Raw genomic sequence first — 19,221 nt, 5'->3', positions numbered from 1 at the left:
CTGTAATACAGATGTGTGTCTTAAAGCATGCAGAAATCATTCTGTATTACTTGTCATTAGACTGTGTAAACCATAAACTGCTGGACTGTAACAGCTGCATCATTTTGCACTGCATGCTGGGTAATATGATAGTTATAAATCAAAGTAAAAAGCTAAGGCCTGAGAAGATTACAAAGACGTTTGAAGGTGTGCTGCACAATTAACAATCACGTTTCTGCTAATTTTAACATGTGTTCATTATAAATGCATACTAGTGAAACTAGTTCACTCATGTCTGGGTTTGAACTTTAGACCAAATACAGGGTAAATTAAATTTCATTAACAATTTTGCTGTATCTATTACTTGTCACTCCCCTCAAAAAATTATGTTTAACAAGAGCAAAACTTTGTTAACAGCATTAGTTTTACTAGTTTTACTTAGTTTTTGTTTTACTAGTACATCCCAATGCACAGCCACACATTCCATGATGCACATTTTACTATGACTACTGAGGTGGACCTGGGGGAGGTGCAGGGTATTTGTACACGCGCACACACATCTATATATACACATATGAGTACACACATACGCATGTATAATTACTTCTCACTCACATGTGCACACATCCAGTCTGAGAGAGGGCATGTTACATAGCTAAAGGCATGTATTACATGCAGATAGAAAAATTAAAAAAGCTAGTATGTGCTGAGACAACAGTTCTTAATGTAACAAAGTTCTACTTTTATTCATCCTGCCTGCACGTGGTAGTTATATTAGTGGCCGAGCCTGTAATGATTTTATGAATGTGAAGAGCAGATTTCTAAAATCATTATTTGTAGTCTCTGTAAACCACATTTCATTGAAATTATACAATTTCAGGAAAGCTGTCTCCCATAGTGCCAAAGAATGCCATCTACTCAGAAATGGAATTGGATTTCATAATAGATACCAAAACTGAAGCGGCCTTGCTGGATTTTATGATGCTTTTTGTAGTACAATGAAATAAAATGCAAAATAATTGTTCCTAAATATTAATTTCACACAAGTTATATATAAAAATAAATAATAATAATTGTTAAATATATCTTTTAAATTACATTTCAGAATGTATTCATTGTCTTGTGTGAAGCAAAAGCAAACGCCTTGCATTTGTACCTTTTGAAATAGCTAATGTACTTGAAAAATACAAGTGAATATATACTGTGCCATATCATGCCATTAATTTTACATTTATTATAAGTGCATGATGTAACTTTGATATATGTTCTTATTAATCATAAATATTTAATAGCTAACCCGCTATAATACTCATGCAGCAGACACGTAAGAAATGGTAACATATATTCATTATCAAACAAATATGAAAAGCTCAGGCAAAGGATGCTATTATGGCTTAACATACATGTATAAATTTGGAGTTACCTTTTGTTTGTCATGACCACAGAGTTGTAGACTATATTTATAATAAGTGCATACAATAAATAACCCTTTATTTTGTAGTTTTTAGTTCGATTTGTCTGACTTTACTGTTTAATATTTGACATAATCTTGTTAGTAAGTGTTCCTTTTCTTTTATAATGCATTTCCCTGTTGTCTATAAACCTATTGCGTCATTTGAAAAAAAACTGTGTACATATTTTAAAAATTAAAATAATCAGTCTGTACATTATTTAAGCTACAGATATACAGTTTTCCATTTTTTGCACTGAGCAATATTACATTGTGTGGGTGTGTTGCTAAAACTCTGCTGCCTGCGTGTGCTTTGCTAAATACACTTTAATTCAGTATCGTTAGAGAAAATGGCATCTGGTCAAAAATATTCCTGCCTGCAAATCACATGCATCTTTTTTAATAGGAGTAAAGCTTAAATATTCATATTCACTGCACTAGAACAGAGACATCTTTTGAATTTTTGTTTGTGTATTAAATGGAAAATGATGCAAAAAGGAAGCAAAAAAACATGTATATGTAAAAACAGGTTTTCCCACAGAAGTTATATTTTGTATTGCATTTGGAAATGCATTAAATCTACACAAAGTTCCAAACCCTCTGGGTAAATGAACTTTGACTACCACTTCATTTGACATTGTCTTTTATTAAATAAGATAATATGATTTGTACCAACAATTACAGTACTAAAAAACTTTAGATTTCTTTGTGAGTTTGTTTACATATATGCACATTATCTGACTAAAGATGGAGTGAGTATACTCTGCTTTTGCAGTGTACCTCAGGATGTAGTAGCCCTTTAGTTATAAGTTCCTATTTCTAGGGTTATGCTAGGAGCACACTATCTAGTTAAGTAGTTTGCACAGAATCATATGTTTTACAGGCTGATTGAGAGAAGGGAAGAAGATGAATACGGTTAGTAGACTATAGCCTTAACTATCTGAGCTAAATTGCAAATAAAAAATTCTGCTTTGAATTGTCAAGTAACCTTTTTTTCAGGTGCAGCCAGATAAAACAAACCAGGATGCAATGCACAGCTGACCAAGATGGTATTGAAGCCTGCATTTACTGGAAGCACAGTATCTCTCACAGGTAAATCATTATTTTTATAGCCTATGCAGTTAAACTTTCCTGTTTCAGTATGTGATCTTTATATCTGAGACATCATGTCTCTGTACCATCTGTACTGACTTTGTATGTCCTCTTTGTATCTCTATGTCCTTTTTCCTAGGAATTCCAAAAAGTGAATATCCAGACTTGACCACACAAAATGGTAATCAGAAGGTCACAAATGAATATTTGTTCACAATAAATGTTTTATACCAGAGCAAGACTCCTCCATGACCCTATTTGGTGGTTTGTGCGCTCCATAACTCCCAGCTACTTATTACAGCAGAGGGACAGCAGAATGGACCAAGAAGTGTGCTGGACCCAGATGTCAATGGACTGAAGCCATCCTCTGTTATACAAAGGGGAGGAAACTTTACCTATGTCTGTGGCACAAGATGTAATTGCAGTGAGTTTGGAGAAAGAGCACAGGTAATCAGGGTTTGAATCCAGTTTATGGCTCTTACTTACCAAAATATCCATCAGTCTGGGTTCTGATGCCATCCTCTACATCTATGACATATCCTAAGATGTGGAATGGATTAATGACAGTGCACATGTGGGCTGATGAGGTTATGACATATAATCAGTAACTGATGCATGTCTTATATGTTCCTTATACTGACGTGGTGGTGAACTGGTTATGACTGACTCATTATAATCATCTCTACAATCACCAATACTCAGAGAAAAGAAAAATACTTGATTTTTTTTTTACACAAAATATTCATTTACTTTATGAATGTTTTGATAATTTTCGTAAAACTACTATTTTTGAAATTCAGTGGTCATATTTGTCTGAAGCATTTTATATTTCAGAAAAAAATGACTCACCTGGTTATTATATTTCTAATTTAGTAGGTGTATAATGATTGCTACAAAATCTGCATTATGGAAATGATGAACCAAACTAAATGCATATAAAATAACATTTTGAGGTTCTCCATTTCAATTCTTCACAGGGGTGCCTTCTGTATCCAGTTTGGATGCCCTCTTTTTTCCTAGGAATCCCATTTTCCTCCCACATCCCAATGGCATTTAGTGGGATGACTGGCAGTCATACAAATTGGCAGTAGAAATGCAACTAATTGGAAAGTGAGTGTGCTTATGTATTGTGCAAAAGATTGTCACCATGTCTAGGCAAAATTCAAAGCCTTGTGTCCATTGGCTACTTGGAAAGAGTCCAGTGTCATGGTGACAGTGTAAAGTATAAAGTGGGTTATCAAAAAATGGATAGATGAAAGACATTTTGTTAGTGAGGTTATCAAACTAACTTTCACAAAGTTTAACTGTATTTTCTGCAGTGGTATAATATAAGGCTGGGGTGCAAATGTTACATAAATACCAGTAAAGCATCTATTGGATAGAAATTACTCACTGCTCTTGCTAATTGCCCAATGACAGTTGGTCAATAAGCATGATGCTGTGAAAACCTGACTCACAGTTAGGAATAACAAGACCTCATTATCAGCTCATTACCATATTTCTGAATGGAACACTCTGCTGTCAAACCTGACTGCACTAGTGTTCTCCCGAGCAACTCAGGCATCATGATAGCAAAGTAACTCTCCTTACAGTCGCCCACACACACACATTCAGAATGATGCCCATGCACCCACTGCCAGACATTCTCCCAAGGCACACAAATCCATTCATCCACAAATAACCCCTCCACACTCTCTTCTCTTCGGAAACACTCACACATTCAACCTTATGCGGACCCTAGTGCACACACTAATAACCAGACTAGTGATTCTCTACGTAACCCCTCAAGTGCAACTACATAGGCAGACACCCCTACCCCAACATCTTCTCTGAACTTACCTGTACCATGAGTATTCCCATATGAATGAATAGGTGACTTTCATGTTCTTATGGCCAAAACTGGACCAAGGCTATACCCCTTGCACCTCCCATGACCTCACCCATCTCCTCACCTCTTCCTGCCCACTTTCCACCCATTTTGTGATGTCATTGTCATGTCAGGTGGGAAGGAACTCCCCTTTTTTCCATTTGTGATGCTTTTCTCTACCGATTTACTGTTTTTCTGTAAAGCAGCATAGTAAATCTGCCAATTTAACAAACTCCATTAGTCTGTTTCTTTTTTGGAAACAGAATACCAGAGTTTCTACAGTGTTTTCTGGAATACTGGGCAATCAGTTTGATTTCTAGATAGTTGAAAAAAAATGGATAGGTGACGATGCTAATGGCATCTCCTAGTGTGAAATTTTACTCATTTGATTTTCTTAGTCCCTCAGACAAGCAAATAAGGAGCCATGAACATTTTCTGTGGACAGTAAATAGTTAATTAGAATTAGCCACTCCCCTAGACTGCTGCATTAACATGAGGCATTGCCAGTAATATCATTGTCTATGCTGAGGCCCCTACAAGGAAATAGTGGAAAACCTCAGCAGTAGAGTAATCTCTGAGTTTAAAAGGCTTAGCATGATGTGCTAACCTTCTGAATTTAGAAATCTGCATCATACTAAACCTTTCTGAATCCCAAGGATGATCTTTTAATAGTATTTAAAATGTAACTGGCAATAGGTTATATTCAGGTGTCATATTTAAGTCAAAGTGCAATATATATAAAACGTGGAACACTGCAAATATACAGAGCTGAGTATATTTTTTTTGGTTTTAAAGTTTGTACTGTTAGTTGTTGCTCAGATCTCTGCTGAAAGTGTTTTCCGCACCCCCCCTCCCCCCCCCCCTGTTTTTGGTTTGCAGTTTAAATTTGGTGGCTTTTGCAGTTGCCCGCCCCACTGTAGATTTGATCTAGGACACTCCTCCAGTCCCATCTCTTTACCACATTCTACCTAATAAACACTTTCTGCACTTGCTTTTAGTCCTTTTTAATTTAATTGCATTTTTCAAACTGTGTGTGGTCTAATATTGCTACATACTCGTGTGCTAGCTTGCGAATTGTTTTTTACTACTGCTTTTGCTACTTTTCTGTAAAAAAAAAAAAAAAAAAAACTGTAAGCCTGTTTCCTACCGTTCCTGTAACTAGTGTTCCAGATACAGATTTGCTGTATCCAGGACTGTTTGTAAGCTTCTGAGCCCCACAAGCCTTTCTATGTTGGAGGGAAGCCTTCTTGCTTATCAGTGGGAGTGGTAAGCACTAGGTAACCTGTCGACCACATAAGGACTGGTTCTGGCCCAGAAATTGTAGTTATTGGCCGTTTGGTCAATCTTCCATCTCTCTCAACTTTCTGATTTGAAAGCCTGCATTTGCATTTGTTTCTGTCCTGTAACTTGTCTAGTGCAGATACAGATTCTTAGTTTTAGCACTTAAATTTGCTTATTCATGCTCAGCACTTGTTCAGAACCTGTAAGCACTAAATAAGCTACTAATTACTATAGCATTCAATCTTCCTCATTACCTAGAGGAAAACCGTTTTTGTACTTACTTTTCTCACTGGCTTAGAGAAAAACAGCTCTTGTACTCACTTTCCTCACTTATCTAGAGGAAAATAGTTTTTTATTCAGGCATGTCCAAGGGTCAGCTCCCAGTGTTCTCTCCTGTCTATCTGATGAATCTGGGCATCTTGAGGTAATGTAGAAATTGCCTCATGTACACAGACAATCCTCTCCTCCTACCACCCAACACTACAACCTGTGAGAGATGCACTTATCTAGCCAAACTGGAGGTAAAGCTCTCTCCAACCACGACTGAACTTGACAGTCATGAGGAGAAGGTAAACATTTGCACCACACTCATCACATAGTCTCACTAAGTCTACACCACCAAAATCCACACATAGAAACACAAAAACATTCACGGAGGCTCTCAATAATAATCTGCCTAAGCAACAGAGACCTCCAAAGCAGAAATGCAAGCAACATCCATCCCCTAACACAACCCAAATGACACATAGCCCACAGATTGAGTGTGCCACTCAAACACAGCCAATAAGGCAAAACAATGTACCCAACACACTAGTCATAGGTGACTCTGTAGTCAGGCACACTGATGTCCCACTCACCAGGCTAAACAAGGAGAAGGTTACTGTCAGCTGCCTGTCAGATGCCAGGATCTGCCACATTCCCCACACACTCAGGTCACTCCACAACAAGTACAAATATGACTCTGTCATTGTCCTTGTTGGTGTGAATGACCTGAGATGCACCTCCCTGGACTACATGAAAAGAGATATGGAAGAGCTCTCTGATCTTGTAGCCCAGGCAGGTATGACCCTAGCCCTGAGTAGCATTCTACCATCGCCCAGAATGATACCACAGTAGAAGGACAAAATGATTGACTTCAACAATTGGCTAAGCTTCTGGTGTCATTCTAAGGGGATCCAGTATCTGTCTGCTTGGGATGACATGGTCGACAGACCACGATGCTTTGCCACAGATGGCCTGCACCTGTACCCCCTGGGGATTCCGGATACTGGCTAAGGATCTTGCTGCCCCTATAGTGCCTTTTTTAGGCAGGGTTCAAATAACAAATTCACCACCATAACAGGAACAGGCAAGCAAAAACTGAGGGTAATGCTACTCAATGCTAGAAGTCTAAATCTCAAAATGCACTCACTCAAGGCACTCCTTAAAATGGAGAACATCAATATCTGTGCAGTGACTGAGACCTGGTTCAAGGCTCCAGAGAGCACCCCTGCACTACCAGGCAATAACTCATACCACACTTTTCAGCCATGTAACCTGGACCGAAACACCAAAGGTGGAGGTGTGTCCATATTCATTAAGGATATCCACACCTCCAGGCTAGTTGCTCAGCATAATGCATCCGAGGTTATCCAAATCCAACTAACACTGGGAAAAACTGCAATCCAAATTGTAGCTTGCTACAGAACCCCCACCATGCCCCAGGATTCCCACTCCTTTTTTCTTAATGTACTGGAAAATATTAGGGTTCAACCAAACACCCTAATAATGGGTGACTTCAACTACCCCACCATTAACTGGGAAAACTACTCGTGCACCAACTCCTTGGCGCAACGCTTTCTGGAATTCATAAACTCCAATGCCCTAGATCAACTTATCCACATCCCCACCAGGGGCAGCAATATCCTAGACCTAGTCATTACCAACATGAGTGACCGGTGTTCCACACCTGAAGTCAACTCCTCGTTGGTCCGATCCGACCATAAGCTAATCACCCTTGATATCCACATCCCCCCACCCCCATTAAGGAAACCACAGTAAAAAATTTCTCCAAAGCCAACTTCATGCTTCTTAAGACAGAAGTGGTGAACTTCATGACACCCATGCAGATGGACAATACAGTTACAACTGCTGGATCCTACACTCCTACACAAATGCACTCTATAAGCACTTACATGTGTGTATTAATTGTGCTATCCCAAACTGAACCAAGACGCTATCCTCCAAAAAAAGGAAGCCAATCTGGTGGTCCCCTGCCATAAACAAACTGTACAACAGAAGGAAGAAACTGTTGCAAAAGAGAGTAAAATCCCATGAGTGGAGGAGCTCCCTGGTCAGCCTCAGTAAGAAGCTGAGATCCCTTAAAAGATCCTCCAAAGCTAGCTACGAAAACAAAATCGCCACTAATTTCAAGGACAACCACAAAGCATTCTATAGCTATGTCAAGAATCTCAATGGCAACACCCAGATCTGCTCTGAGTTGCAGCACAAATGCACAAAAATTACAGAATCAACTGATATTGTCAACATCCTGGCAGATAGGTTCAGTGCTAACTTCACCCCCCCCTCACCCCCTAAAGGGCCCATATCTATACAGGAAGAATGCAGAGTCCCTGTAATCACAACTATGCAGGTGAAATCTGCACTCTCTAAAGCTAAAAATACAGCAAGCATGGGACCAGACAACATCCCAGGCTGTGTTTTACACGGACTTCAAAACGAACTGTCTCCCCACTTAAGCACCATGTTCAATAATAGCCTCACATTAGGCTTTGTGCCCACTGAATGGCACACAGCAACAGTTATTCCACTCCACAAAGGGGGAGCCACCACTGATTCCAGGAACTATCGACCTATTAGCCTGATGAACCTGGTCTGCAAGGCCATGGAATGTATCATCATGGAAGTCATAAACAAAGACATTTATAACCTCCAAACTCTGGATCCCACCCAGTTCGGGTTTGTGAAAGGCAGATCATGGCTCCTGAACCTGATCGACTTCTTTGAGGCAATCACCAAAGCCGTAGATGAGGGTAAGGTGGTTCACACAGCCTATCTTGACTTCGGCAAGGCTTTCGACACCATCCCCCATTCTGGAATTATAGCTAAACTCAATAAACTAGGTATAAATCCCTACGTCACAAGATGGGTTGCCAACTGGCTCACTGACAGAACCCACACTGTAAAAGTTGCAGACTCCAAATCTGACCTCAAACCAGTGACAAGTGGAGTACCACAGGGTTCCATCCTGGGACCTCTCCTGTTTGGTATCTACTTCTCTGCAGTACAGGCTAACACAGAAGGCCTCTGGCTAATGAAGTTCGCAGATGACTGCAAACTAGGAGCTATAGTCAAGTCCCCAAATGATGTAGACATCATACAGAAGGGCCTTGCTGAGACAGATGACTGGTGTCAGAGCCATGGCCTCAAGCTCAATGCCAAAAAGTGCAGTGTCACCCTCTTTGGTAAAAACTCTGTACCCATGAATTACCACATAGGCAGCAATCTACTTAACACTGAATGCGTGATAAGAGACCTTGGGACCCAGGTGGACAGCAGTCTCTCCTTTGATAGTCACATCGCTACAGTAGTCAGGAAGTCCTTCTATGTGGCACACCTCATCATAAAAGGGTTCTCATCCAGGAAAAAAGAGGTTATCGTTCCCCTCTACTCATCACTCATTAGACCCATTACAGAGTACAATGCCCCTTTTGGAATGTACCTCACAAGACATCTGCAGCAGCTGGAAAGGCCACAGAAGTACCTCACAAAGAGGATTACTGGACTCAAACAAATGCCCTACACTGACCGCCTCAAAAAACTCCAGCTTTACTCCATAGCATATCGCCTACTTACATATAAAGCTATGTCAAACCCAGTGCTGTTGGACTTGTTACACCTAAAGAAATCCCAATCCCTCCGAGCTACATGCTCTAGGGACCTAAACCTTGTCACCACAATAAACAGGACATGCTGGAGGGATAGATTCCTATCCCACAAACTTCCCATACTCTGGAACAGGCTACCCATCTAAGTCAAGCAAAGTTCTTCATTAGCAGTCTTCAAGAAAAATCTTGATGAGTGGATGGAAATAGGAAATACACCCCGGGGATCACTTTTGTGTCTCTGCTTGACAGTGGCACAGGAAAATAACTTTCTTGGGTGGTATAAGCCAGGGAACCTTGTTGGCTAGGCTTACGTAGGCCCTTGGGCCAATAGCCTAGTACCTACCTATGAACCTATGAGCACATAAACAAGTACTGCTAATTAAAAATGAAAAAAGTAATGAAAGAATAACTAGAATGTTTCTCTGCATATCTCTGTACCATGTTTTTTGTCTGATGGGATACAGGATACACTTTTGTTATTCTGCCAAATATATAGACTGTATACTATAACATATCTGAATTTTTAAAACATTGGGAAATAATAGGCTGTATCATTCAGATGTTAAAATAGTAAGCTTTCTAGTGGACTTTGGAGCTGGAGTTGTGCAAAATAAAAAATGAACACATACACTACAAAAAGCACAAATTCACACACTGCAAGTCACCTATATGGTGGCTTATAGTGGCTTACAATATTTTTGTACATGAGAAAACAAAAACATTGAAGCAATGTTATGAGTTTATCACTCTTTACGTGCCTATAATCATTGCACTTTTGAAAGTACTCAGCATGGCTTTCTTTATTCAGGAAATAATATATAAAAAATATGGCAGAAAAGGCAAGACTGATGTGTAGCTGAAACACCTGTACTTGCTGTCCTTAAACAAATTCATATAATTAAAGTAGCACATCGGTCGCAGTGCACTATGAAATGTGAAGCTTCAGTGCCTGATAATATAACTCTGTGTAGAAAGAAGGGATGCTTACTGTTGTACAGAGAGGTGCTAGGTGCATTGTAAAGTAATGTTATGTAGAGAGGGGTCCAAGGGGGCCTGATAATGTAACACTATTGTGTGGAGAGGTGCTGGGGTTCCAGGTAATGTAATGTTATTGCATAGGCAAGAGGCTGTGGTGGCTGGTGATGTAACTTCATTGTTGTGTAGAGTTGTGTCAGGGTGTCTGGCAATATAATGTTGTTGTGCAGAGAGGTACTAGGTTGCCTGGTAATATAATGTTGATGTAGAGAGAGGTGCCAAGGTGCCTGGTAATGTAACTGTTGGATATTTGCATTGGCAGAAGGAGACACACAATATGAATAGTGCCGTAGAATGGTACCCTAACAGGTGTATCACAAACAAGTGCTCGAATCACTTCTCTAAAATACAATTTAATCAAATGTGATACCCGCATTCACAGTTTAATTATTTTGCTAAGGTGTAGCAGTTTTGAGCCTGATTATATATTACGTGTATTAGGACAGGATCTCTGCATCAAGTTATGGGAAGGGACCTGTCCCCCTAAAAGACAAAACATAAGAAGTGACTTGACCATCTTATTTTTTGGTCAGTTTGCTTTCTGAGAAATTGGGTTACATCAAAGTAACTGAATATCTGAAGGTCTTATTGTTAGTGAATATCATTTAAGTAGAATTATAGAATTGTTGGACATCATCAATTTTATCTGTCCTGAAGTTACCTCCATATATGCCTGCAAGCAAAAACATGAACCAGTGATAAACAAGTGTTGTAATGTTTATTACCTATAAATTTCACCCTGGTGTACAGCTTGCCCCCTTCAGAGCTACATTCTGCTACTCCTACCTCATTCACTTGTAACACACATTTTAACCTCCATCGATATTCGGAAGATCTCATATCATCTTAAGAACATGACATTACACTGTGACAAAGCAACTCAGATATCTACATAAGCTTGGTGTAATGAGGGCCAAACTTCCTAGGATATGCTTTATCTGTCATAGAGGTTTAAGGCATACCTCCCAACCGTGCCGAATTATTTGTATTTTACTGAGTTTTGGGGTTCAAATGAAGGGTTCTGCAGCTGGGACTCCAAATAAGAGATGAGTGGGAAAGTACAGTTTTGTACCTACCATAAATGTAGATGTTCGAGTGCTCATACAGCTGCAGTCATAACAGATGGGTTATCCTGCCGTCAGGCGGGTCCTCGGTCGGCCGAATTCCAAAGTCTAGGTCCAGCGTCGGTTGTCGTCGCTTCTTCCCTGACGTCAGTGTGGCAGGGGTATAAAAGAGCCAGCCTACGCCATCTTCTTCAGTTTTTCTTGCCCCAGATGTCAGGTGCCCCCAGAAGGAAGGCAAAACATAAACTTATGTAATCATGCAATATAGAATAATCAAAAAACAGTAGTTGCAAGCAAATACACCATAAAGGAATACCCCAAATAGGTTGTATGAGAAGATGTTTGTCATAAGGCCTGTCCTAAGAGGGGATGGAGGGAGGGAAACCTGGACTGCAGCTGTATGAGCACTCGAACATCTACATTTATGGTAGGTACAAAACTGTACTATGTTCATCGTGCATACAGCTGCAGTCATAACAGATGGGAAGAATCCCAAAGCTAAGTAGGGGTGGCAGGCACTAAGTGGAACTAGGAGGAGCAAGGATGCCCTGCAAGACAGCTGTGGCAAATCCCACTCTAGATTTAGAGTGAAGTGGAAGGTGATAGTGTTTGGAGAAAGTGTGCACTGAACTCCAAGTGGCTGCTTCCAAAATGTCCTTGGTAGGAACCCCCCTGAGGAAAGCTGCAGAGGTAGCTGTGGCCCTTGTGGGGTGGGATCTGATGCTTGAAGGCACAGCTTTTCCATGAAATGAGTAACAAAAGCGTATGCAGTGGGCTATCCATTTTGAGATTGTCTGTTTGGAGATAGCCTTTCCTTGAGCACCTGTAGCATAGGACACAAAGAGTTGCTCGGATTTCCTGAATGGCTTTGTCCTGTCCAAATAATAACGAAGTTGTCTGTGAATGTCCAAGGAATGCAGTAGACTTTCCCCTTTGTTTTGTGGGTTAGGGTAAAAGGTAGGTAAGTGGATAGTCTGATTCAAGGCTACACTGGATACTACCTTTGGCATAAAGGTAGGGTTGGTTCGTAAGGAAACTCTGTCCTGATGGAAAATGATGAAAGGTTGCACAGCCATGAGGGCCTGTAGTTCCGAAACCCTGCGTGCTGAGGTGATAGCCAGAAGGAAGGCTGTTTTCCATGACAAGTATTGTAGTTCTGTTGAAGCAGCTGGCTTAAATGGAGGAAGGGTCAGCTTTTCCAATATGAAGTTGAGGTCCCAAGCAGGGATTGGTGGTTTCCTTGGGGGTTTTATATTCTTAGCCCCTCTGAGGAACTGTCTTATGAGAGGATGAGAGGATGAGAGAATAAAGGAGGATCTGTGTTGTATTGTGCAGAAATGGCTGAAGCGTGGATTTTGATGGAGGAGAAGGAAAGTCCACTGTTTAACATCTCAGCTAGGTACTGTAAAATTTGAGGTAAATTTATTACCCAAGGATTCTGGCCCTTTTTCTGATTCCAGGCACAAAACTGTTTTCATTTGGCGGAGTAGGCTTTTCTAGTAGAAGGTCTTCTGGCCTCCAAGATGACATCCTGCACCTCCTTGGAGAGGAGGGTCTGTTGGGAAATCAAGGGATTCTCCATGCAGCTAGATTTAGGGTTTGGAGCTGGCTGTGAAGAGTTTTGAAGTTGTGCTGGAACAACAGAAGAGGCACTAGAGGTAGGATCCATGGTGGGGAATGCGTCAGGCTCTTCAGGAGTGGATACCAGTGTTGTCTTGGCCAGTCTGGAACAATGAGAATCATTTTCGGCCTCTCTGCTCTGGCTTTTAATAGAACTTTGGGCAGCAGAGGGAGAGGCGGAAAGGCATAGACTGTCAATGTTGTCCAATTGAAAGAAAGTGCGTCCACTTTCCAGGCCTGTGGATGATAGGTCCTTGAGCAAAATTTTTTCAATTGGTAATTTCTGTGGGTAGCAAAGAGATCTATGTCTGGCTGTCCCCATGCCTGAGTTATCTTTGCGAAAACTTGAGGATGCAACTTCCATTCGTGTGGATCTGTCATATTTCTGCTTAGGCTGTCTGCCAGTGTGTTTTCCTTCCCTGGCAGGAATTGTGCCTGAAGTTGGATTTGCAATTCCAGAGCTGTGTTCCATAGGGTCATGGCTAGTCTGCACAGGGGGTATGAATGAGTTCCCCCCTGTTTGTTTATGTACCACATCACTGTGGTGTTGTCTGTCCTTATCAATAGCTGGCCTGGATGCAGGAGGTCTTTGAAGGCCATAATAGCATTTTGCACTGCTAGCATTTCCTTTTGGTTGATGTGTAGGTGTTCCTCTTTTTGGGACCATTTTCCCTGAATGCACTGATCTGTCATGTGTGCCCCCCAGGCATAGTCCGAGGCGTCTGTTGTGATGATTTAAGTTGCTTGAGGTATGCAGAAAGGGAGACCTATGTTTCTTTGGCATGCTTGAGCCCACCACAGAAATTCCTTTTGAAGACATGGAATGAGTGGTATAATTGTTTCCAAACTGTGGCTGTGTTGAGACCATAAGTTTTTTAGGTACCATTGAAATTTCCTCATATGCAGCTTTGCACATGGGATCAGCAGGATGCAAGATGCCATGAATCCCAGAGCCTGCAGGACTTTCCTTGCAGTCAGCCTGGTGAAGGTTGCCATTTTGCTGAAGTATTGAGATAGTTGCCCTTGTTTGTCTGGCGTGAGGTAGGCCATCTGGGTGTTTGTATTCAAGCTGGCACCCAGGAAAATTATTTTTTGAGAGGGTATTAGTTTTGATTTCTTTTTGTTGACTGTGTATCCCAGAAAGTTCAACAGTTTTATTACAAACGCCAGGTGTTTCAGAAGTATGTCCTTGCTGTCCGCTTGGATCAGGCAGTCGTCCAGATATGGATATATTTGTATTCCTTGAAGTCTGCAGAAGGCAATTACTGATGCCAGGCATTTCGTAAACATTCTGGGCGCAGTAGATAAGCCAAAGGGCAATGCAGAGAATTGATAATGGGTTGAACCTGCAAGAAATCTGAGGTATCTTCTGCAATCTTGTCTGATAGGGACATGCAGGAATGCCTCCTTGAGGTCCAGTGTTACCAGCCAAGACTCCTTGCCCAGCATGGGAAGAAGCTGCTGTAATGTGAGCATCTTGAATTTTGGTACCTGTAAATATGTGTTTAGGATGGATAGGTCTAAAATAGGTCTCCAATCTTTGTCTTTCCTTGGTACCAGGAATAGTCTGGAATAAAACCCTTGACCTTGTTCTTTTGCAGGTACCTCTTGAATAGCTTTCATGTCCATGAGAGCTGAAATTTGTTTTTGTGTCTCTGCCCTTTGATTTTGTGGCAGGTCTGGCATGCCTCTCATTTTTGGAAGGGTGTGAAAGTGGAATCTGTAGCCTCTGTCTATAATGTCCAGAATCCATTTGTCTTTTGTGACAATATGCCAATTTTTGAGAATAATGCCAGTTTTCCGCCTAAAGGTGCTGCCATTAAAGCTTTGCTTGGCAGGTAAAGGGGAAAGTCATTGTGTCTGCTTTCTGAATGACTGTGATCTATCTTCTCCACCTCTTGGGGTTGGTGCTTGCCATTGTCTGGCTCTGAATGATCCTTGAGATTGCCCTCTACCCCTCGGGCGCCTGTATCTGCCTGTTTGAGGTCTGTCCGTGGCTGGAAAGGACCAATTTTTTGAAGGCCAGTTTCTGCTGAAACGTGGAGGTTGTACCTGCAGGAAATCTTTCACTGTTTGCATTGATCTCGCCTTTTCCTCCATTTTCTTTAGTACCTCCTCAGCTTTAACACCAAACAATACATCTTTTTGAAGAGGTGCATCTAGTAATTTAGCTTTGACATGATCTGGTAAGGCTTGCTCTTTGAGCCAAGCATGTCTACGTATGACAGACCCTGTAACAGCAGCTCTACATGAGGCCTCTAAAGCATCAAAACCACACTGCAAGGTATGTTTACCCACTTGCTCTGCACTATGCAACAAATCCTGCAACTCTTTTAAATCTGGTTGTTCTGGTTGTGTCATTTTGCTTTTCAACTGAGATAACAAAAACTGTTGATACTTTAACATATGAAACTGACAGTTTAATGCCCTCATGGTTAAAGTGGCAGAGGTACACACCTTTTTCCCCCACCTTTCTAAAGCTCTGGAATCTCTCTCTGAAGGTAATGGGTTTTTAGCAGTAGAGGCCTTAATTCCCTTGGGACCCTGTGAAATAGTTTCTGGGTCAGCAGTATGGCTTTTGTATAGAAACTGGTGTGAATCAGGAACCCGGTAATACCTGTCTGGTTTAACAGGAGCTGGAGGTAAAGAATCTGGGTTGAGGCTGGCTTCTGTGTACACATCATCTAATATATCTAAGACAGGAGGGATAGCCAGAGGCCTATGCTGGGGGAGCAAGAGAAAATCCCTGAGCCTTTTCTTGGAATCTGAGTAATCTTGGCCTTCCCAGTGAAAGTGTTCCCTCAAAGTATGTAGGGTTTCCCCAAAAGAGTAGTCCTCAGGGGGGGGGGAGACCGAGGGAATAGACTCCTCTGCATCAGAGTCTTCAAAAGGAGAATATATGTAGTCCTGGTCCTCAGAATGTTCAGAGGTAATAGAGGCTTGATCTTAGGAAGGGTAGTCTTCCTCTAATCTGGGCCTTTTGTCCGAGGGGGGTTGAGAACCCCTGATAAGAGTAATCAAATCCTCAGCCATTTTGAGCATCTGTTTTTTAGGCATGGGGCCTTGAGAGGGGGTCTGAGGTCCTTGTTTTTTAGTTTTCATGGCTGCTTTAGATTTTGTGAAAGCCTTAATAGAAAGGGAGGAAGGCCTGAAGACACCTTGAGAAATGGCAGGCCTGTCTAAACTCTGAGTTTCCCCGCCAAGAGTGGCGTCGGTATCTGTAGTCGGAATGGGGACCGAGGAGCCTGCGACCTCGGGTACTGAAGACACCGGTAACGAAGTGTCATCGGTACTCAGGGGCTGCGTAGGCACCTCGCTGAGAACCGGAGAACTGGTAGTCGGCCTTAGCGTGGTGTCAGTAGAAGTCGCGGACCTCGTATGTTGGTCCTTATCTTTGCGTCTTTTACTCAAAACTGGAGTCGGAGTATCCGACGACATAATATAATTAAATTTTTTACCAAAATAGTGAAGGGCGAACTCCGCCCGACGCTTAATAGTGCATTTGTTGAATCTAGCACAAAAACGGCAGGCCGAGACGTCGTGGTCTGGGCCTAAGCAAGGAATACAGAAAGAGTGGAAATCCTTATGCGGTATTTGCTTCCCACATGAAATGCAATTATTAACTTTGTCTGACATCGGTCTGAGGCAAGAAAAGTTTCCCCAACGGGGTAATTAGCTTTCAAGAAGACTTTGGCTGAAATATTTTCGTAAATCTCAGGAGCTGGCCTACCGGCACTTGCGAACTGCTTCTGCTTCGGGCACCGCGCGGCAAGAAAGACTGAAGAAGATGGCGTCGGCTGGCTCTTTTATACCCCTGCCACACTGACGTCAGGGAAGAAGCGACGACAACCGACGCTGGACCTAGACTTTGGAATTCGGCCGACCGAGGACCCGCCTGACGGCAGGATAACCCATCTGTTATGACTGCAGCTGTATGCACGATGAACATCGGCAATTCTGCAACTGAAGACTCTAAGGAGACAAGCGGGAACAGCAATTCTGCAGCTAAAAACTCCAAGTAAGGAAACTAACTCTGTAGTGTGTGTGTGTGTGTGTGTGTGTGTGTGTGAAAATGCCCTCCATTAACACACCTGGTGGCTAGAGGAACTCAGGCTCAAACCCTGTACCTTGGGTACAGGGTAAAAAGAGCCTAAAATCCCTAGTCACCACCACTTGTGAGCTTTGCCCAGGTTTTTTGTGCTAAGAGGTTGAGAGCTGTGGTGAGAAGTGAGAAATTAATTCACTAAATGATAGCCTTTAAGTTTCAGTCTTCCTATTTTTTGGAAGCTGCTGATTTCGCATAGTGGTATGTTGCTCTTACTGTAGTACATAGGGTCCTGGGTTCAAGACATGCCAGTGAAATGCATGGTGATAACACATTTTATTCTAGCACCTTTACAAAATTATACAAGCAATGTTTAAACTGCGTCCCTGGTAAGTCCCTAGCCACCAACACTTGTGAGCTTTATCCAGGTTTTCTGTGCTAAGAGTTGAGAGCTATGGTGAGAAGTGAGAACTGAATTTGTATTCCCCCATTATTGGCTTCGTTTGTCCAGGTTTTTTGTGCTAATTGGTTGAGAGCTATGGTGAGAAGTGAGAACTGAATTTGTATTCCCCCATTATCGGCTTTGTCCAGGTTTTTTTTTTGCTAATAGGTTGAGAGCTATGGTGAGAAGTGAGAAATAAATTCACTAAATGACAGCCATTAAGTTTCAGTCTTCCTATTTTTCAGGAAGCTGCTGATTTTGCATAGTGGTATGTTGCTCTGACTGTAGGGCATAGGGTCCTGAGTTCAAGACTTGCCAGCGAAATGCATGGTAGTAACGCAACATTTTATTTCAGCAACTTTACAAAATTATACAAGCAATGTTTAAAATGTGTTCCTGGTTTATGACCTTTTGTCCCCCCCCCCCCAAAAAAATGAAATTGAAAATAAGTGAGAAAAGCTGTGCAAGATGCCTATGGCTTACACTGCTGTCATTCTATTTATAGTGTGGGCGTGGAAGTAGACTTTTATGATGGAAATGTTTTGAATTGGGTAGTTTCATCATTATTGGTTTGTACATTTTGTTTCATTGCCTACAGTACAGCCTACTGAAAAATGTTCAAACAATAAATTTAAAATGTGCTCTGTCTAACAAATATGTTGTATTATACAAGGAATATAATGTAATAAAGTCAGGAAGGTGTATCAAAGAAAAGAGCACGTGTATGTTTCTTGTTTTGTGTGCAAGGGGCCAGTGATTTGAAAACAGCTCAAAGGTAATCTTTATCCACCACTAACCAGATGCATTTTCTTTGGATTTGGTGTGGGTTTCAATGCTGTTTCAATGAATGTGAGTTTCAAGGGCAGAGAAGTTTTAATGCCAAGTCTATTTTCATTGTGAGACAGTATTGCTTTGTTTAGCAGATGTCTGTTAGTGTTTGTGCATTGTTGTGCTGCAAAATGTAAAAATAAAATCCAAATAATCATTGTAGAAGTAAAGCAGTATGCTCACATTAGTGTTTATGGTAAATGGGGTGCAATAGCCAGGTAATGGGACAGTGGAATGGCTTCAGGGGGACTCTGGTGCCATATTTTGGCTGTCTGTTCTTCAGTTTGCATTTGAAAGTTGGTATCCCACAATTCCATTGGAGTGGGTGGTGTTATGTACTTATGTATGCAAATTATATGTTAATTAGCATACAGATTTGTACCTATTTTTCATGGGCCTTGTCCAGATTTATGATGTTTCCAGGTTGAGAGGTATGGTTTAAGGGCATGCAGAAATCCAGAATAAAACTAAGGAAGCACTTGTCCAGTACACAAGAAAATATTTGGAAGCATATGCAGAGTGCACTATGGAGTAAAGATCCTCGGACAGTGCCAGTAGTAGAATGTGCAACAGGATTAATAAAAACAATTTAAAGTCATGCTTAAATATACTACCAATATATGTAACAGCA

The 19,221-nt window shown here is 41.4% G+C and overlaps 1 protein-coding gene and 1 long non-coding RNA gene across 6 annotated transcripts in view; one reads left to right on the top strand and one right to left on the bottom strand.

The window, feature by feature from the left end:
* Window positions 1–19,221, bottom strand: part of LOC122811830 (homeobox protein Hox-D3-like) — a 1,090,053-nt gene that overhangs the window by 397,940 nt on the left and 672,892 nt on the right. The gene's annotated exons all lie outside the window — the stretch shown is intronic.
* The window catches only part of LOC122811837, a 627,052-nt gene that overhangs the window by 465,885 nt on the left and 141,946 nt on the right, over window positions 1–19,221 (top strand). For both annotated transcript variants that reach the window (XR_006366297.1, XR_006366296.1), the window contains exons 2-3: window positions 2,429–2,521; window positions 2,661–2,968. This is a non-coding gene — a long non-coding RNA (uncharacterized LOC122811837). The remainder of the gene's footprint in view (window positions 1–2,428; window positions 2,522–2,660; window positions 2,969–19,221) is intronic.

The sequence above is a fragment of the Protopterus annectens genome, chromosome 9.part0, assembly GCF_019279795.1.
Source record: "Protopterus annectens isolate FY-2018-M chromosome 9.part0, PAN1.0, whole genome shotgun sequence".
Taxonomy (NCBI): domain Eukaryota; kingdom Metazoa; phylum Chordata; order Ceratodontiformes; family Protopteridae; genus Protopterus; species Protopterus annectens.
The sequence above is the reverse complement of the archived record's forward strand: the minus strand, read 5'-3'. Positions and strand labels throughout refer to the sequence as shown.